Genomic DNA, 19457 nt, shown 5'->3' on the forward strand with positions numbered 1-19457 from the left:
CAGACAGTGGAATGGGGATTATGCAAATTTATCTCCTCAGATAAATCTTGATCAAGAGACCAGAGACTCTCTTCTTTGGTGGTTGTCACAGGATCATCTGTCCCAGGGAATGTGCTTCCTCAGGCCAGCATGGGTCATAGTGACGACGGATGCCAGCCTCTTGGGCTGGGGTGCAGTCTGAAATTCCCTGAAGGCTCAGGGTGTTTGGACTCAGGAGGAGTCTCTACTACCAATCAATATTCTGGAACTGAGAGCAATATTCAACGAGGTGCAGGCATGGCCTCAGTTGGCTTTGGCCAAATTCATAAGATTCCAGTCGGACAATATAACGACTGTAGCATATAACAATCATCAAGGGGGAACAAAGAGTTCTCTAGCGATGATAGAGGTTTCAAAGATAATCCGATGGGCGGAGGCTCACTCTTGCCATCTATCAGCAATCTATATCCCAGGAGTAGAGAACTGGGAAGCGGATTTTCTAAGTCGTCAGACTTTTCATCCGGGGGAGTGGGAGCTCCATCCGGAGGTGTTTGCGTCCTTGATTCATCAATGGGGCACACCGGAATTGGATCTGATGGCATCTCGTCAGAATGCCAAACTTCCTCGTTACGGGTCCAGGTCAAGGTATCCCCAAGCTGTACTGATAGATGCTCTAGCAGTACCTTGGTCGTTCAACCTGGCTTATGTGTTTCCATCATTTCCTCTCCTGCCTCGTGTGATTGCAAGATTCAAACAGGAGAGAGTCTCGGTAATCCTATTAGCGCCTGCATGGCCACGCAGGACTTGGTATGCGGATCTAGTGGACATGTCCTCTCTGCCACCGTGGAAACTTCCGTTGAGACAGGACCTTCTCATTCAAGGTCCGTTCCAACATCCAAATCTAAATTCTCTGCAGCTGACTGCCTGGAGATTGAACGCTTGATCTTATCTAAGCTGGGATTCTCTGAGTCGGTCATTGATACTTTGATTCAGGCTCGCAAGCCTATCACTAGGAAAATTTACCATAAGATATGGGGTAAATATCTTTATTGGTGTGAATCTAAGGGCTACTCATGGAGTAGGGTTAGGATTCCTAGGATTTTGTCTTTTCTCCAAGAAGGATTGGAGAAGGGATTATCAGCTAGTTCCTTAAAGGGACAAATTTCTGCCTTGTCAATTCTACTACATAAGCGTCTGGCGGATGTCCCAGATGTTCAGTCTTTTTGTCAGGCTTTAATCAGAATCAAGCCTGTATTTAAACCTATTGCTCCGCCATGGAGATTGAATTTAGTTCTTAACCCCTTAACGCCCGAGGACGTGCAGGGTACGTCCTCTAAAGGATGTCAGTTAACGACCAAGGACGTACCCTGCACGTCCTCGGTGTGGAAAGCAGCTGGAAGCGATCCTGCTCGCTTCCAGCTGCTTTCCGGTTATTGCAGCGATGCCTCGATATCGAGGCATCCTGCAATAACACTGTCTGGCCATCCGATGCAGAGAGAGCCACTCTGTGGCCCTCTCTGCACCGGACATCGATGGCCGGTATCGTTGGTGGGTGGGAGCCGACTTGGGAGGCGGGTGGGCGGCCATCGGTGAGTTGCGTAAGGTGGAGGGGGGCGGGATCGGAAGAGGAGCCGACGGGGGCGCGCACGCGTGCACGGGGGGTGGCGGGTGGGCGCGTGCACGGGGCGGGAGCGGGTGGGAACCGCTACACTACAGAAAAAAAGTTAAAGAAAAGTAAAAAAAAAATTAAATAAACGTTTTTTTTTTAACCATCTAAGGGATCTGGAAGGGGTGGGGGGTTGGTCTTGGGGGGGGGGGAAAGCTACACTACAGAAAAGGGACATTTTTTATTAAAAAAAAGCATTTTTTTCACTAAACTGGGTACTGGCAGACAGCTGCCAGTACCCAAGATGGCGCACATTAAGTCAGAGGGGGAGGGTTAGAGAGCTGTTTAGTGGGGGATCAGTGAGGTTGGGGGCTAAGGGGGATCCCTACACAGAAGCATATGTAAATATGCTAACAAAAAATGCACAAAAAAGCCCAAATATACCTTTTATTTTAGTACTGGCAGAGTTTCTGCCAGTACTTAAGATGGCGGGGACATTTGTGGGGTAGGGGAGGGAAGAGAGATGTTTGGGAGGGATCAGGGGGTCTGATGTTTCAGGTGGGAGGCTGATCTTTACACTTAAGCTAAAATTAACCCTGCAAGCTCCCTACAAGCTACCTAATTAACCCCTTCACTGCTAGCCATAATACACGTGTGATGCGCAGCGCCATTTAGCAGCATTCTAATTACCAAAAAGCAACTCCAAAGTCATATATGTCTGCTATTTCTGAACAAAGGGGATCCCAGAGAAGCATTTACAACCATTTGTGCCATAATTGCACAAGCTGTTTGTAAATTATTTCAGTGAGAAACCTAAAATTGTGAAAAATTTTACGTTTTTTTTTAATTTGATCACATTTGGCGGTGAAATGGTGGCATGAAATATACCAAAATGGGCCTAGATCAATACTTGGGGTTGTCTACTACACTACACTAAAGCTAAAATTACCCCAAAAAGCTCCTTACATGCTCCCTAATTAACCCCTTCACTGCTGGGCATAATACACGTGTGGTGCGCAGTGGCATTTAGCGGCCTTCTAATTACCAAAAAGCAATGCCAAAGCCATATATGTCTGCTATTTCTGAACAAAGGGGATCCCAGAGAAGAATTTACAACCATTTATGCCATAATTGCACAAGCAGTTTGTAAATAATTTCAGTGAGAAACTGAAAGTTTGTGAAAAAATTTGTGAAAAAGTGAACAATTTTTTGTATTTGATCGCATTTGGCGGTGAAATGGTGGCATGAAATATACCAAAATGGGCCTAGATCAATAATTTGGGATGTCTTCTAAAAAAAAATATATACATGTCAATGGATATTCAGGGATTCCTGAAAGATATTAGTGTTCTAATGTAACTAGCGTTAATTTTGAAAAAAAATGGTTTGAAAATAGCAAAGTGCTACTTGTATTTATGGCCCTATAAGTTACAAAAAAAGCAAAGAAGATGTAAACATTGGGTATTTCTAAACTCAGGACAAAATTTAGAAACAATTTAGCATAGGTGTTTTTTGGTGGTTGTAGATATCAGATTTTGGGGTTCAAAGTTAGAAAAAGTGTGTTTTTTTCCATTTTTCCTCATATTTTATATTTTTTTTATATTAAATGATAAGATATGATGAAAATAATGGTATTTTTAGAAAGTCCATTTAATGGCGAGAAAAACGGTATATAATATGTGTGGGTACAGTAAATGAGTAAGAGGAAAATTTCAGCTAAACACAAACACCGCAGAAATGTAAAAATAGCCTTGGTCCCAAACGGACAGAAAATGGAAAAGTGCTCTGGTCACTAAGGGGTTAATGTTCTTCAAGGGGTTCCGTTTGAACCCATGCATTCTATAGATATTAAGCTTTTATCTTGGAAAGTTTTGTTTTTAGTTGATATCTCTTCTGCTCGAAGAGTTTCTGAGCTTTCTGTGTTACAATGTGACTCACCTTATCTTATATTCCATTCTGATAAGGTGGTTTTGCGTACTAAACCTGGATTCCTTCCTAAGGTTGTTTCAAATAAGAATATTAATCAGGAAATTGTTGTTCCTTCTGTCAGCCGCTCTGGAATCAATCCGGGATGTAACCCAACTGCTAGCGTGAATTGAAAGCACACGCTAGCACACTGAGAAATATCCAGGACGTGACCCACTCAGGAAGCAGATTAGAAGATAACAAAAATGAATATTGTTCCAGAATGCAGGAAAACCACAAAGGATAAAACGTCCCTTTAAGTAGTACAAAGAACAAAAAGGAAATGCTCTTACTTGAAGCTTCTGAAAAAGGTCCTCTTTAGCAGGCTTGTAAAACAAAGGAAAAGTTCTCTTTTGCAGCTTGTAAAAGTATAATGTCCCTTTAAGCAGGTGTATAACAAACAGAAAGGCAAAGTTCTCTTTTGCAGCTTGTAAAAGTAAATGTCCCTTTTAGCAGGTGTATAACAAACAGAAAGGCAAAGTTCTTTTTTGCAGCTTGTAAAAGTAAATGTCCCTTTTAAGCAGGTGTATAACAAACAGAAAGGCAAAGTTCTCTTTTGCAGCTTGTAAAAGTAAAATGTCCCTTTAAGCAGGTGTATAACAAACAGAAAGGCAAAGTTCTCTTTTGCAGCTTGAAAAAGTAAAATGTCCCTTTAAGCAGGTGTATAACAAACAGAATAGGTTTAAAGGTAAAGGCAAAAGCAAGGTCAGGCAGGCAGAAGTCGGCATCCAAATATCAGCAAAAGGTAGAGGCAAAAGACAAGGTCAGGCAAGCAGAAGTCGGCATCCAAGTATCAGCAAAAGGGTAACAGCTACAGGCAAGGTCAGGCAGGCAGAAGTCAATGTCCAGATATCAGCAAGTAGGGATAAGGCAAGAGGCTTGGTCAGGCAGGCAGAAGTCGGTACACAGAAGAACAAAACTGATATGGTACTCACAATCCAGGGAAACAAACAAACGGGCCCAGATTCAGATCTCCCGCCGAGATTTAAAGGGCAGGAGCGTAACCGTCATCAGAGGGTGTGAGAGGAAGCGTCATGTTGCTAAGCAACATGACGTCAGAGACACAGAGAAGTTCCGGGAGCCGCGGCGACACGGCGATGAACGGAAGCGTTCATGACAGCACCCCCTCCTCAAGGACCCCTCCGGGGGACAGGACCAGGTCTATCAGGATGAGTCTTGTGGAAGGTCTTGACCAATATAGGAGCATTTACTTGATGAGCAGGTTCCCAAGAACGTTCCGTGACTGGATAACCCTTCCAATGAATGAGATAATACAATTTCTTGCCCCGCAATTTGGAATCTAGAATATGGCTGATCTCAAACTCAGGATGTCCATGCACCAATAACGGTGGAGGTTTAGAAAAAGGCTTAGAATACCTGTTAATCATCACAGGTTTTAAAAGAGAAACATGGAATACCGGATGGACTTTGAGAGACTTGGGTAAAGCTACCCGATAAGCAGTGGAACATACCTGACCCAGTATTCGGAAAGGACCCACATATCGTGGTCCCAATTTGTTAGAAGGTTGTTTCAGGCGAAGAAATCGAGAGGAAATCCAAACTTTATCACCAGGGCGATATTTGGGAGCCTTCTTCCGTCGAAGATCCGAAAAGAACTTGTAACGTCTAGCAGTTACAGAAAGAATACGATGTATCTTCTGCCAATGTCGAGTTAATCTTCGGGCTGTAAGATCAGAAGCAGGATTCACTGTGGAGGAAGTATGCAAAGGGAATGTCCTAGGCTGATATCCGTAAGCTGCATGAAAAGGAGAAGTCTGAAGGGAGGAATTGTACCGGGCATTATGGGCCAATTCAGCCAAAGGAAGGTAAGAAGTCCAGTTAGAGTGATAATGATCCACATAATGTCTAAGATATGTTTCAAGACACTGGTTTACTCTTTCAGTCTGACCATTCGATTGTGGGTGGTGAGAAGTAGAGAGAGATATAGTAGTACCAAAATGTTTACAAAGTGACCTCCAAAATCGAGAAACGAATTGTACCCCTCTATCTGAAACAATATCTAGAGGAAATCCATGGATTCTTACAATATGTAGAATAAAAAGTTCAGAGAGTCTTTTGGCAGATGGTAATCCTGGCAAGGGTACAAAATGAGCCGTCTTAGTGAACCTGTCGACCACCACCCAGATAGTATTGTTCCCAGTGGACAAGGGAAGATCGGTAATAAAGTCCATGGATACATGAGTCCAAGGCTGGTGGGGTATAGGCAATGGTTGGAGTAATCCTGAAGGAAGTTGGCGTGGAGTTTTGTTCATGGCACATTGTGTGCATACTGAGACGTAATCCTTCACATCTTGAGAGAGTGTAGGCCACCAGACATGTTGTTTGAGGTTTCGAGTGGTAATACTGATGCCAGGATGTCCAGAAAGGGGACTATCATGAGCCCAAAATAAAATCTTGGAACGAAGGCGTTCAGGAACAAAGAGTAAACCATCGGGAGGTTTACAGGACAAAGGAAGATGCTCTTGAGCGGACTGTAATTCTTGTAACCAAGAAGTTGTTAACTGGGCAATGACTTTATGAGGTTGGAGAATGGTACCAGACTCAGGAACTGGGGTATCTTGAAATTGTCTGGAAAGTGCGTCTGCTTTAATATTTTTTGAACCAGGTATGTAAGACAAATTATAGTGAAACCGAGAGAAGAATAATGACCAGCGTGCTTGCCTGGAATTCAGTCGTTTGGCTGTTTGGAGATACAGAAGGTTCTTATGATCAGTAAGTATAGTAAATGGCAAAGAAGTACCTTCCAGCCAATGTCTCCATTCATCCAATGCCATCTTGATGGCAAGCAACTCTTTATTCCCTACGTCATAGTTAAATTCGGAAGGAGTGAATTTTTTAGAGAAAAAAGCAACAGGATGAATCCTTCCAGTCTCTGGTATTCGTTGAGACAGAACAGCTCCAGCAGCAACAGAGGAAGCATCCACCTCCAGAATAAATTGAAACTCAGGATTTGGATGACGAAGGATAGGAGCTGAGGAAAAAGCTTCTTTGAGAGATTCAAAAGCTTCTATAGCCTCAGACGGCCATACTTTACAGTTTTGTCCTTTTCTTGTGAGAGAAGTAAGAGGAGAAGTAATAGTAGCAAAATTCTTGATGAACTTTCTGTAATAATTGGCGAAGCCTAGGAAACGTTGTAAAGCCTTCAAAGAATCAGGTCTAGGCCAATCCAAAATGGCAGAAAGTTTAGTAGGGTCCATTTCGAATCCAGATGCCGATATTACATAACCCAGAAAGGGTATGGATCTTTGATGGAAAGAACATTTCTCCAGTTTAGCAAACAGATGGAATTCTCTTAGACGTTGAAGTACTTTCTTGACGTGGTGCACATGATCTTGGTGGTTCTGAGAAAAAATTAAGATGTCGTCCAGGTATATGATAACAAAAATATTCAAAAAATCACGAAAGATCTCATTTACAAAATGCTGGAAAACCGCCGGAGCATTGCATAGCCCGAAGGGCATGACCAAATATTCATAATGCCCAAATCGAGTGTTAAAGGCAGTCTTCCACTCATCTCCTTTGCGTATACGGATCAAGTTGTATGCACCGCGTAGGTCGAGTTTGGTGAAAATGGTGGCTCCCTGAAGATAAGTAAAAAGTTCAGGAATAAGGGGCAGAGGATAACTGTTCTTGATGGTAATCTGATTCAATCCACGATAATCAATACAGGGTCTTAATCCGCCATCCTTTTTTCCCACAAAAAAGAAACCGGCCCCTACAGGGGAAGAGGAGGGTCGAATAAATCCTCTAGCCAGATTGTCTTTTATATATTCTTCCAGAGCCATGTTTTCTGGTTTAGAAAGTGGATATGTCTTGCCTCGAGGATAGGCAGCCCCAGGAAGGAGGTCAATGGGACAATCAAAAGGGCGATGAGGAGGAAGACGTTCAGCTTCTTTTTTGGAGAAGACATCCACAAAGTCATGGTAATGCATAGGTAAGGATTCCGGAGTTTCAACTGTGAGAGCAATAGTGAGTGGTAACTTAGTAATCTTTTGAAGACATTTAGTCTGGCATGTAGATCCCCAGGAAGTGAGTTCACCGAAAGTCCAAGAAAAAATGGGATTGTGAATCTGGAGCCAGGGTAATCCCAAGATAATGGGAAATTGCGGAGTGGAAATGACATCGAAACAAATTGTCTCAGAATGAAGTATTCCTACGGTGAGGATTAAGGGTTGAGTAGAAAACTGAATGTATCCAGAACCCAAAGGATCTCCACTGACCGTAGAGACTGAAATGGAATACTCCTTCTTTAGTAAGGGTATAGAATGAGTAGAAACAAATGTAGAGTCAATGAACACACCTCCAGCACCAGAATCAATTAGAGCTTGGGTATAGATCTTCTTATGTCCAATTAGAAGAGTTACTGGAACAAAGAGTTTCTTGTATAGGGAATGACAACTATTTTGGCTTAACTCAGTTCCCTGGACTAGAGTTAAGCCCTGGCTTTTACTGGCCTAGTAGGACAATCCCTTAATAAATGTCCTTTAAGGCCACAGTACAGACATAAGCCAAGAGTCCGTCTTCTCAAGCGTTCAGTCTCAGTTAATTTTATACTTCCTACTTCCATGGGTTCAGCCTGATCAGTAGTAGGAGAGGCTGGAGTGACTGGATTAGAAAAACGAGGAGCTAAACGAAAAGGAGTTCGAGTGGAAGTCCTCTGTGTTCTATCCTTTTCTTGTTGGCGTTCACGAAACCTGGCGTCGAGACTGATACAGAGATTTATTAAGGCTTCTAAGGACTCTGGAAGTTCACGATACACCAATTCATCCTTGAGACGCTCAGAAAGTCCTTTACGGAAAGCGGCTCTGAGTGCTCCCTGATTCCAAGTGGTTTCAGAGGCAAGGGTGCGGAACTCAATTGCATATTGAGAGACTGGTTGATTTCCTTGACGTAAATCCAGGAGAGTAGCTTCAGCAGCGGATGACCTTCCAGGTTTATCGAATACGTTTGAGAATGTAGATAGAAATGTATCAACATCCAACAGTATAGGATCATTCTTTTCTAGCAAAGGTGACACCCAAGCCAAGGCTTTTCCTTTCATTAAGGAAATAAGAAACGTGATTCTAGAAGAGGCAGTAGCAAAGAGAGTAGGGCTATTTCGGAAATGAAGACGGCATTGATTCAAAAAGCCTCTACATTCTTCAGGATTCCCATCATATTTATCCGGAAGAGGAATCCTGGGACTTAGTTGTACCTGAGACTGATTGTTAGGAATCGGAGGAGGTAATGCCTCAATCGGATTTGGATTGGGATTAGGATTGGGAGGTGCGGTAGCAACCAAATTTTGTAATAGAGCAGTAATTTGATCAAGTTTAGTGTCCAGAGACTGCAAGTGAGTGGCATGAGAACCCAAGAGCTGTCCCTGGTGAGCCACGGCCATAGATAATTCAGTGGGGTCCATTTTTGTGGCCCGTTTGTAATGTCAGCCGCTCTGGAATCAATCCGGGATGTAACCCAACTGCTAGCGTGAATTGAAAGCACACGCTAGCACACTGAGAAATATCCAGGACGTGACCCACTCAGGAAGCAGATTAGAAGATAACAAAAATGAATATTGTTCCAGAATGCAGGAAAACCACAAAGGATAAAACGTCCCTTTAAGTAGTACAAAGAACAAAAAGGAAATGCTCTTACTTGAAGCTTCTGAAAAAGGTCCTCTTTAGCAGGCTTGTAAAACAAAGGAAAAGTTCTCTTTTGCAGCTTGTAAAAGTATAATGTCCCTTTAAGCAGGTGTATAACAAACAGAAAGGCAAAGTTCTCTTTTGCAGCTTGTAAAAGTAAATGTCCCTTTTAGCAGGTGTATAACAAACAGAAAGGCAAAGTTCTTTTTTGCAGCTTGTAAAAGTAAATGTCCCTTTTAAGCAGGTGTATAACAAACAGAAAGGCAAAGTTCTCTTTTGCAGCTTGTAAAAGTAAAATGTCCCTTTAAGCAGGTGTATAACAAACAGAAAGGCAAAGTTCTCTTTTGCAGCTTGAAAAAGTAAAATGTCCCTTTAAGCAGGTGTATAACAAACAGAATAGGTTTAAAGGTAAAGGCAAAAGCAAGGTCAGGCAGGCAGAAGTCGGCATCCAAATATCAGCAAAAGGTAGAGGCAAAAGACAAGGTCAGGCAAGCAGAAGTCGGCATCCAAGTATCAGCAAAAGGGTAACAGCTACAGGCAAGGTCAGGCAGGCAGAAGTCAATGTCCAGATATCAGCAAGTAGGGATAAGGCAAGAGGCTTGGTCAGGCAGGCAGAAGTCGGTACACAGAAGAACAAAACTGATATGGTACTCACAATCCAGGGAAACAAACAAACGGGCCCAGATTCAGATCTCCCGCCGAGATTTAAAGGGCAGGAGCGTAACCGTCATCAGAGGGTGTGAGAGGAAGCGTCATGTTGCTAAGCAACATGACGTCAGAGACACAGAGAAGTTCCGGGAGCCGCGGCGACACGGCGATGAACGGAAGCGTTCATGACACCTTCTTTGTGTCCTAATCCTTCTTTTAAGAAGGAGCGTCTGTTACATAACTTGGACGTTGTTCGTGCCTTGAAGTTTTACTTACAAGCGACCGAGGATTTCCGTTAAACATCTTCTCTATTTGTTGTTTATTCTGGAAAGCGTAGGGGTCAAAAAGCTACGGCTACCTCTCTTTCTTTTTGGCTGAAAAGCATCATCCGCCTGGCATAGAGCTCTGGCTTCCACATGGGCTTTTAAAAATGATGCTTCTGTTGAACAGATTTGTAAGGCTGCGACTTGGTCCTCCCTTCATACTTTTTACAAATTTTACAAATTTGATCCTTTTGCTTCTTCTGAGGATATTTTTGGGAGAAAAGTTCTTCAAGCAGTGGTGCCTTCCGTTTAGGTATCTGTCTTGTCCCTCCCGTTCATCCGTGTCCTGTTGCTTAATAATTGTATCCCACAAGTAAGGATGAATCCGTGGACTCGTCGTATCTAGTAGAAGAAAAGGAAATTTATGCTTACCTGATAAATTGATTTCTTCTACGCTACGACGAGTCCACGGCCCTCCCTGTCATTTTAGACAGATTATATTTTTGTTTTTCAAAACTTCAGTTACCTCTGCACCTTTTAGTTTTCTTTTCTCTTCCTATACCTTCGGTCGAATGACTGGGGGTGGAGAAAAGGGAGGAGTTATATATGCAGCTCTGCTGTGGTGCTCTTTGCCACTTCCTGTTAGCAGGAGGATTATATCCCACAAGTAAGGATGAATCCGTGGACTCGTCGTATCGTAGAAGAAATCAATTTATCAGGTAAGCATAAATTTCCTTTTTTACACTTTTCAGCTGGGATTTTGGCTCACTCTTCTTGAGCAAACTGCTTAAGTTCTCTCAGGTTTGATGGGTGACTTTTCCCAACTTTGAATTTCTACAGATGTTCAATTGGATTCAGATCTGGACTCATAGAAGGCCCCTTTCGGAATGGTCCATTGTTTTCTTCTCATCCATTCTTGGGTGTCTTTTAAGGTATGTTTCAGGTCATTATCCTGCTGGAGGACCCATGACCTGTGACTGAGATACAGCTGTCTGACACTGGGCAGTATGTTTCTCTCCAGAATGCATTGATAGTCTTCTGATTTCATCATGCCCTGCACTGATTTAAGGCACCCAGTGCTAGAGGAAGCAAAGAAACCCCAAAACATTACTGAGCCTCCTCCATGTTTCACAGTGGTGTTCTTTTCTTTAAAGCTTCTTTTTCCCTTCTGTAAATATGGATTTATCATTTGACCAGAAGCTCTACCTGACTATATTTTGTCAACATATATTTTGGCAAACTCCAGTCAGGCATTTTTGTGTTTCTCTCATAGAAGTGGGATTTTTAACAACAGAGCCCATTTTCATTCAGACAGCAACAGATGGTGCAGCTTCAATGTTGGCTTGGATTTTTTTTTTAAGTTGTCCTTGGTACTTTCTCCACCATTCGACAACAATCTTTGTTATCATTCTTGGGATGTTGGCTATAGTCCTAGGTGTGTTAAACGTCTTAATAATATTGACAACAGTGCTTACAGGAATATGAAGCTCTTTAGAGATAGTCTTGTAGCCTTTACCTTGACCATGCCTGGCTATTACCTTCTTTCTAACCTCCTCAGACAAACTGGTTTTCCTTCTTTGTACAGGCCATTTTTTTATAATGTTTTTATAGAATAAGCAAGAATTTGCTCCATACATTTTGCAATTGTTTTTTTAATTGCAACACTTTTCAGGGTGAATGGTACATTATTTGATTAAAAAGCAAGGGCACCAAAACTTTAAAATGCAACGGTACCAATACATTTAGCCACATCTGTAGGTGACAATGAGGTTGTGAACTCGGCAAACTTTTGAGTTTTATACTGATAAAAAAAGTGATACAACATGATTTTAGATATTTTAAATCTGTATGTTGGCATCTTAAGGATAAAATCCATCTGCTACAAATATTATTGCTAACATCTAGTGTAGACCTTAATGGTTTTGAATAATAATGTACACTGCAAACCATTCTAGCCTGAGGCATCAAGCCTACTATGCCTTTTCGCTATGTCTTAGTAACCCACCTTGGCCTTTTTCGTTGTTAAAAAGAGATAGAGAGAGTTAATATATTAGAACTGAGCTAATATCTGAGAAGATTTACATTAAAAATTGGTACCAACCTTAAATTATTTTTTAACAAAAAGCTAATGTAAAACCATAGGGAATATTTTCCTTCTCCCCTCTGGCAGATTGCATAATTTATTTAGCCATATTGATCTGTACTAATTCCATCTAAGGAAGGAAACTTGCATCTATATAGTTAGACTAAAAAAAAAATAACCAACAAAATGAGCTCTCTTCCTTTATTCATAAATTCTTAATTGCACTTCTCTGTATGCATGAACAGATGTGCACATTTTCTTTTGCTAGCCATAGACATCCTCTCAAATTACATCCTCTAAATTTAACTCTACTGCTTAAAACTAGCCCATAAATGCCAAAAGCAGTGATTAGATATCTTCTTTTCCAATCATGATTCTCTTGTCTGGCATTTCACATGTCTTGCAACAATTTCAGTAAAAATAGACAAGTAAATTCAGATTTTTAATTATATTTCACTAGATATTTTAAAATTACATAATTGATCTCTTTTTGATTTGTTGCTGTCGACATTCATTTGTATAGATAATTGCTTTCAGTTTAAAATATCTATTTTTATTTCATATTTTGAGATGTTAAATTGATATGTCATAATTTTATTTGCTAATCTACAGTTAGTGTTTTGAAATTATTACATGTATATTAGATGTATGTTAGCTGAATGCTGTCAACTAACAAAATGAAACGGAAATTTTTATTTTTTTATTTTACAAATGTGTATTTATGAATAAATAGAACATATTAATTTGATATGTGAAGAACTTTGGAATGTGAAATATTTATATTTCATGTCGGGTTAGCGTATTTGAGTAAACGTGATCGGGTTAGCAAGCGAGTAAGGATGTTAGGTTATTTTCCCCACTTTCCGTGCTCCATTGAATTCTTTGGGGGAATATGTTAACTCGTTAGTGTTATTCGAACCTCAGCTTTTTGTGCTCATTGAGTTAGCATTCATGTGCAAACTTTTTAGTTTCAACTTGTAATAAGAGCGCATCCGACGCACACAAAAATCCGGAGTGCTCCACTCGTAATCTAGCCCTAAAATTTGTTCCATCAATTGGACTTCCTTCTGCCAGTAGTACCTCTAAAAACAAAGGTAGAGTTTAACTCAGTCCTGAAGTTTTAGTGCGCAAAGGATAGCGTGGTGATTTGTCCTTTTTCTCAATGTAATCCCCATGGAAAGTAATTGTGAATAGAACAGTAAAGTTTGTATTCTGTATTTCGAAAATGACCTTGCAGCAGTTTTGGGGCCAGAAGGGCACAGGAAGTTTTAAAAGACCCTTTGTTATGCCATTCTGCACTTGGTTATTCTAATATGAAGTTGCTGCTCCTGTTTCAAAATCTGATGAGAATTATTTCAGAGTTTCTTCTTTGAGAGACCGGAAGAAGTCAAGCAAGGGCTGACTCAGCAACTAGCAGCTTCAGCTGGATGCCAAGTTGACCCTTCTACAGTCCGAAGAAGCTTGATCAGGAATGGTCTGTGTGGAAGGGTAGCAGCCAAGAACCCATTTTTTTTGGAAAGGAGAACAGGGTGAAAAAGCTAAGATATGATAAAGCTCATAAAGATTGGAATGAAGATCAGTGCAAGAGAGAATTATGGAGTGACGAATCCAAGTTTGAAAATTTTGGGTCCAATTGTCGACAATATGTGAGACGAAGAGTTGGAGAGAGATAGAAGAATGAGTGCTTGCAGCTCTTGACTGAAACATGGTGGAGGGTCTGTCCTGGTTTGAGGCTGCATTTCTACCCGTGGTGTTGGTGATATTGTCCAAATTGATGGGACCATGACTGCTGAAAATTACAGGCAGGTTTTAATTCATCATGCAATTTCTTGGGAATTGTTTTTATTTTTTCAGCATAATGATCCCTATCACACTAGACAGAAAGAGAAATTAAAGACAACCTAAATCTAAAGAACTCTGGGAAGTGCTGAAAGAAGCCTGGTATAATATACCAGAAGATTACTTCAGAAAACTGCAGGACAGTCTGCCTTAAGAGAGTTCAAGATGTGCTTAGTGTCAAGGGAGGTCACACTAAGTACTTACCTTTGGATTAAGAAGCCATTTTGTTTTGAAAATTGTGTTGTTGTTGTTTTTTATATTTTGTGTACATATTTCCTGTATTTTTTGTTTGTATCTTAATAAAGAGACTGAAAAATAAATATGGATAGTCATTAAAACTTTGCTAAAAAAACAAATCTAATGGTGGCCTAAGACTTTTACACAGTACTGTATATGTACTTTGGAGCCTTTCCCAGACTAATACCTTTTTTAAACATGAAAATTAATATTAATTTAATTTTAATATTATTTATTATGTTTTAGTGTGTTTTAATTTTAATATTTCACATTCCAATGTTCTTTACAAAGAAGAAAATGTTCTAACGTGATGTTGGATTAGCACGCGAGTGATAAGTGTTAGGGTTGTTTTAAAAGTCTCTAATGCAAATTCTGGAAAATTAAAAGATAACGGAAAAAGGACGATAAGGAAAGAGGATGATAAGGTTTTAACAGGACACCACCACTTACCCGTCAACACCAAAGAAAAAAAAAATCGGAGAAAGAAGTTTCCATTTGAATATATTCCATATCTGTGGACTCTTTGATTGATTTAAAAAGTAGCCCTGAAATTGAAAAAGGGTAATTTTATAACCGCTATTGCGGCAAAATGCAACAATTGTTTTATAATTGTGTATATGCATATTCATGCATATTCATGTATTGTAACATTTTATTTGTGTATATGTATTCAAGTATATTTTTTTATGTGAACCATTTTAAACTGAATTTTACCATTTTAGGTGCTGAGTATTTTGATACTACACTTTAATTAGATCGGCTGCATAACCATTTTTCCCTTTTAAACACTGAATCACTGAATTTAGTGAGATACTTATTTGTGTTAGCTGATGTATAGGATCAGTTGTATTATACAGCACATTTTTGGGCATTAACCCCTGTCTCATTTTCAGATAAACCCCATTTTTTCCAGGACCCCCCTAAAAATATAAAAAAGGGATTTTATAAAGACTGTATTTTTTAAGAACAAGCTTTTTAAAGCCTATCGGCTAGATTACGAGTTTTTGTCGGTAATGGTGTGCGGTACTAATGAGCCTTTTTTTCTCACCGCTCACTTAAGACAACACTGGTATTACGAGTTTTCTGCAAGCCGGCGTTAGTCTCAGAAAAGTGAGCGTTGGAACAGCCAATAGAATGCGAGGTCAATCCTATTGACTGATTGGATCAGCCAATCGGATTGAACGTCAATCCGATTGACTGATTGCATCAGCCAATAGGATTTATCCTACCTTAATTCCGATTGGCAGATAGGATTCTATCAGCCAATTGGAATTCAAGGGACCCCATCTTGGATGACGTCACTTAAAGGACCAGTCATTCAGTCGTCGGCCATCGGATGAAGAGGATGCTCCATGTCGGATGTCGTGAAGATGGACCCGCTCCGCTCCGGAAGGATGAAGATAGAAGATGCCGCCTGGATGAAGACTTCTGCCGGTCTGGAGGTCCTCTTCTGCCCGGATAGGATGAAGACTTCGGACCCTCTGGAGGACCACTTGTGCCCGGCTGGGTGAAGACGTCTCAAGGTAGGGTGATCTTCAAGGGGTTAGTGTTAGGTTTTATTAAGGGGGGATCGGGTGGGTTTTAGAGCAGGGTTGGGTGGTGGGTTTTAATGTTGGGGGGTATTGTATTTTTTTTTTTACAGGTGAAAGAGCTGATTAATTTGGGGCAATGCCCCGCAAAAGGCCCTTTTAAGGGCTATTTGTAATTTAGTATAGGGTAGGGAATTTTATTATTTTGGGGGGCTTTTTTATTTTATTAGGGGGATTAGATTAGATGTAATTAGTTTAAAATTCTTGTAATTCTTTTTTTATTTTCTGTAATTTAGTGTTTGTTGTTTTTCGTAATTTAGTTTATTTAATTTAATTGTATTTAATTGTAGGTAGTTTAGGGAATTTATTTAATTATAGTGTATTGTTAGGTATAATTGTAACTTAGGATAGGATTTATTTTACAGGTAAATGTGTCTTTATTTTAACTAGGTAGTTATTAAATAGTTAATATCTATTTAATAACTATTGTACCTAGTTAAAATAAATACAAAGTTGCCTGTAAAATAAAAATAAACCATAAGATGGCTATAATGTAATTATTAGTTATATTGTAGCTATCTTATGGTTTATTTTATAGGTATTTAGTTTTAAATAGGATTAATTTATTTAATTGTAGTTTATTTCATTTTATTTAAATTATATTTAAGTTAGGGGGTGTTAGGGTTAGGGTTAGACTTAGGTTTAGGGGTTAATAAATTTAGTATAGTAGCAGCGACGTTGGGGGCGGCAGATTAGGGGTTAATAAATGTAGGTAGGTGGCGGCAATGTTAGGGACGGCAGATTAGGGGTTAATAAAATTTAACTAGGTTTGCGAGGCGGGAGTGCGGAGGTTTAGGAGTTAATACATTTATTAAAGTGGCGGTGATGTCCGGTCGGCAGATTAGGGGTTAAATCATTTTATTATAGTGTTTGCGATGTGGGGGGCCCTCGGTTTAGGGGTTAATAGGTAGTTTATGGGTGTTAGTGTACTTTTTAGCACTTTAGTTAAGAGCTTTATGTTCCGGCGTTAGCCCATAAAACTCTTAACTACTGACTTTTAAATGCGGTAGGAGTCTTGGAGGTAGAGGGTGTACCGCTCACTTTTTTCAGCGATCGTAATACCAGCGTTAGGCAAAGATAGGATACGCAATTGACGTAAGGGGATTTGCGGTATGCTAAAATCGCGGAAAAAAAGTGAGCGGTACACCTATACCTGCCAGACTCGTAATACCAGCGGGCGTTAAAAGCAGCGTTAGGACCCCTTAACGCTGCTTTTTAACCCTAACGCAAGACTCGTAATCTAGGCGTAAGTTTGAAATCACATTTGGAAATATCCAATTTATTTGGAAAAAGTTTATTTGTATTCTCAGTTAATACCTATATAGATTCAGCCACTGGGTGACACCACAGAATCTTTATATCTTATATCTAGAAATAGATTTAAGTTAAACTAACCCTCATTGCATACAGGTATTTAAAGGGACATTAAACCCCAAAAAAATTATTTCATGATTCAGATAGAGAAAACAATTTTAAAAAACATTCCAATTTACTTCTATTATCTAATTTGCTTAATTCTTTAGATATCCTTTGCTGAAGAAATAGCAATGCACATGGGTGAGCCAATCACAAGAGGCATCTGTGTGCAGCCATCAGAAGCTACTGAGCCTATCTAGATATGCTTTCACACAAGGAATATCAGAAGAGTGAAGCAAATGAGATAATAAATGTAAATTAGAAAGTTGTTTAAAATTGCTTGCCCTTTCTAAATCATGAAAGAAAAAATTTGGGTTTCATGTACCTTTAAGGAGATATACATATTTGTGTGTTTTATGTATAGGTTATACAGATTAGCGCTGATACACTACCCCTCTTTTTTGTAATGTATTCGAATTATAGATACATGCTAACAACACTTGTTTGTATATTTACATGCTCACAAGGTATCTGTCCATATATTTAATCAGTTTGAGGCACACAGCTTTCATTTTTGTTTTATACCATGACATGCACTACACAAATCATGTATTTTTAAGTTCTTTCCACTTTGTGCACATAATTGTTGTTATATAGTACCCTGGCAACAGATATGACGTCACTTCCTGGAGGTGTGGGGTCTTTTTCCTTTTTATAAGTTTGATTTGTTTGTTTGCACATTTGTCTGAAGAAGGGTCGTTTTGATCCCCGAAACGTCACACTTTGAATAAATAAGACTCACTTTATACAAGTCAATTGAGTGTGGATCTTTTCTCCTCATATCTCCTTTGTGCTCCCATGGTAATCTGGCCCTCTATGTATATTGCTTAGACAGGAGCTTCCACTAGAAGAGCATTTTATTTGCCAAAAAGATTTATCTCTTTATTAACAGATCTGCTGAGGACTGAGAATATCTGAAATAAAGTGATAAATACAGTAAATATACATATATTTTTTTAACGAACGCTAGAGTCATCTTAATCAGGGTTACTTAAAAGCAAGTGGGTGGCTAAACATGCTAGAAACGTGAAATGAGTGTGGATAGATTTTCTTTTGCATGATGTACCGAGTCCACGGATTCATCCTAACTTGTGGGATATTGTCCTTCCTGACAGGAAGTAGCAAAGAGAGCACCACAGCAGAGCTGTCTATATAGCTCCCCCCTTAACTCCACCCCCCAGTCATTCTCTTTGCTGGCTCTAAGCAGGAAGAGTAAAGAGAAGAGGTGTTAAACTGTTAGTTTTATTTTATCTTCAATCAAGTGTTTGTTATTTTTAAATGGTACCAGTGTTGTACTATTTACTCTCAGGCAGGACATAGATGAATATTTCTGCCTGGAGGATGATGATCTTAGCATTTGTAACTAAGGTCCACTGCTGTTCCCACAGAAGCTGAGGAGTACAGGAAAACTTCAGTGTGAGGAACGTTTTCTTGCTATACAGCAATGAGGTATGTTCAGTCATATTTTCTGCAGAGACTGTGTTAACTCAGAAAGGCTGACAGTGTCCCCATTAGGGGAAGGGTAAGCAGTAATCCTAGTGTTATCAGAGGTTTTTACTAGCTTGCATAAAGGGTTAATTTTTTGTGGGCACTCAGTTTGTTATGTGAATTTGGGACAAACGTTTTTGTGTCTGGGAGTAACGTTTTCTGTTTTATGGGGCATTTGCTTGAGGGTTCTTTGGGGTTGTTTATAACCCACATGGCTTTCAGGCAGGGTTTGTTAGTTTTGTGTAGGCCCCAGCAACATTGAGTGAGGTGGGCGGGGCCTACATTTACAAGCAGCAAGCAACTTCTCCTGAGGTCCTGAGAGTCTTCTGAGGGACTAATTGAATCTTTAAACCCCATATTATCACTTCCTAAGGGCAGGTAGGGCCACAGCAGAGCTGTGGCAAGGTGCTTTAGGGGGTTTTAACCAGTTTTAGACATATTTCAATCCGTTTTTTTCATTTGGGGGTTTATTGCTTATTAACTTGTGGTCCAATACTTCTAAAGCTTAGTGGGTACACTGTTAAAATTTCAGAAACATTGAAGCAATTTTAACTTGTTTTGCAGTTTGTGTATGCCTTTTTTTCTCTTAAAGGCACAGTACCGTTTTTGCAAATTGTGTTTTTTTTCATTAAATAAAGTGTTTTCCAAGCTTGCTTGCTTTATTACTAGTCTGTTAAACATGTCTGACACTGAGGAAACTCA

This window comes from Bombina bombina, chromosome 3 (genome assembly GCF_027579735.1).
Source record: "Bombina bombina isolate aBomBom1 chromosome 3, aBomBom1.pri, whole genome shotgun sequence".
Taxonomy (NCBI): domain Eukaryota; kingdom Metazoa; phylum Chordata; class Amphibia; order Anura; family Bombinatoridae; genus Bombina; species Bombina bombina.